The sequence below is a fragment of the Ovis aries genome, chromosome Y (genome assembly GCF_016772045.2).
Source record: "Ovis aries strain OAR_USU_Benz2616 breed Rambouillet chromosome Y, ARS-UI_Ramb_v3.0, whole genome shotgun sequence".
In the NCBI taxonomy this organism is placed as follows: domain Eukaryota; kingdom Metazoa; phylum Chordata; class Mammalia; order Artiodactyla; family Bovidae; genus Ovis; species Ovis aries.
In genome coordinates this window covers 17,650,543-17,653,037 of record NC_082741.1, presented here as the reverse complement: position 1 = coordinate 17,653,037, position 2,495 = coordinate 17,650,543, and positions in this window count along the sequence as shown.

Genomic DNA, 2,495 nt, shown 5'->3' with positions numbered 1-2,495 from the left:
AAGGCACTTGAAGTCTCTATCCTCTTCTTCCCTCTCCAGCCTAAGTTTCCTAAATTTTCACAAAGAAAAAAAAAAAAAAAAGATAATAACATCAGGGCTTTGCTTCTTAGAATTAACTTGAGTCAGTTTCTGTGCCTGCAAATCAAAGATAGTTAATAGTGAGTTGAGTTCTTTCAGGAGCTTCCTCTGTTTTTCTTTTGATACCTCTATATTTTGTTCGCACAATGACACTTTGTTTTCTTTACAAATATATTGAAGATGTGTCAAGATTACTATTTTGTTACTGCGCTTTTTGAATTTCCTTGTCTGCCTTGCTTGTTCTTTCAGGTAAAATGTATTATTTTATTAATGTTGCCAAAACATTGTAAGTAAAATTAGTATTTGTAGAAATAATGTTTTAAAAATTATTTCTGCTGTCTTTTTACAAATAACATGGCATATTTTTATTTTTTTAAATAATTTTATTGTGTTGGCTAGTTCTAAACTTCTAAACAGTGATGTGTAAATGGGCTTTCTTGTTCTGAGTACCATCAAAAGCAATGAGTATCTGGCTTAATAAATTTCCGTTTCTGCTTTTAGATCTTGAAGAGAATTGTTTTATTGGATAGTTTACAACATTTGTTGAGACATTTACTGTTCCTTCCTTCTCCTCTCCTTTATTTTTCTTGCTTTCTTCCCTTGTCTGCCTTCCTCTTTCGTTCCTTCCCTTTCTTTCCCCAGGTTGTTGCTTGACTGGACCTTTCCTGAAACACAAGGAATTCGACTCAGTGTTGAATGTTATCCTCTCAGAATCCCATTTCGTTCCTCATTTCTAGTGTTGGAATTAACCTCCCTGTCCCCTTATTAGATTTGCCACAGTTGTATCAATGTTTCTGATTTTCTTTTTCCAAGAAGCAGCTCTTGTCTTATTATCCCAACAAGCTTTATTTTGGTTGTTTTCTATTTTTGTTTCAATTCATATATACTTTCTACATTATTTAGGATTTTTTTCTTTATAACTTTGTATTTTAGAAGCTTTCTTTACAGTTTTTTCCTGTAAATAGATTTACAATGTTGAATTTCAGATGTATATCAGAGTGATTTAGTTATGCAGATACGTATCTATTCTTTTGAAGGTTCTTTTCCATTATAGGTTATTACATGATACTGAGGATTTCTTTTCTTTTTTTTTCCATAGATGATTTAGGGGTTGACCTATCTTTATTTAGCAATTTTGTCTGAATCCCAAATATTTTTATGTATCCATGTTTTTTTTAATTAAAATTTCATTGTCTAAGATTTTTGGCAAGTTGATTCCAAAGAGTTCACTATTTCCAGGCTGAATGTTTTCATTTATTGTTTACTGAGAATTAAGTTTTCCTTGGAGCTCTGAGAGTATGTGTGTATATACACTGACATGTCTATATACGCATCCTTTTCAGATTACTACATGTTTTAAGATATGTAAATGTATTTTCAAAGATATTTTCTGTTTGTATGGTAAAAACATGAAATGTTTTAATTCTAGAAATTTGTTCCCCCAAATGAATATAGTATAAAGAATAAAGATATAAAACTAGATTCCTTTGAGAGTAATCCTTACTAATAGAACTTGGGAATGTTCAAAAAGTATTCATAACACTTACGAAAGGTGGCAAGAAAAACTTTATTCAAGGTAAGAGTACTACAGTGGCGTATTATAACATGGGAGAGAGATTGAGCTTGTGTCTGACTCCAGGAGGGGTGCAGCTGGGATTTATAGCTAAGGAACAGAGTGGGTCCATGGGATTGCAGACAGAGATGGGAGACTGAAAAGCAATAGACAACAATAACAGAATGGGTGTCAGTGGATGGAAACTTATTAAAATGAGGACTATAAGGGTGAGGGTGGACTCTGGCTCAACTGAGAGGATCATTGCCGAGGCTAGGCAAGGCTGATAAGATATTCCGGTGAGTGAAATGATATTTGATCTGATACTGAGGGTGGTCAGATCAAGGGTGGGCTATGTTTTCTAAACTGAAGTAGCAGATTCTGGATTAGATTGGACTAGATGGACAGGCAGCCCTGAATAAAGACATTGCCCAAAGTTGGCAGTGCATTAATGAACTAGTGCTGCATAACCAATTAGCCAAAACTAGCAGCTTAAAACAATATTATTTCATACTGCTGCTGAAAGTTGGGAATCCAGGAGTAATTCAGCTGAGTGTTGTGGCTCAGTGTCTCATGAGATTGCCATCCTCTGAAGCCTTGACATGTGCTGGTGGATTTCCTTCCAAGATGGCTTACTCACATAGCTGTTGAAACCAGTTTGCTTGCTGGCTGTTGGGAGAAAGCCTCGGTTCTTTCACATGGGCCTCTCTGAAGGGCAACCTGGTTTCTCGAGATATGACTAAGCTGGCTTCTAGAGTGAGTGATCCAAGAGGATGAGCAAGGAGGCTGCAGTGCCTTTTATGACCTAGTCTCAGACGCTTCATTGTTCGTTTCTACAGTATTCTAACATGAGAAGTGAGCCACT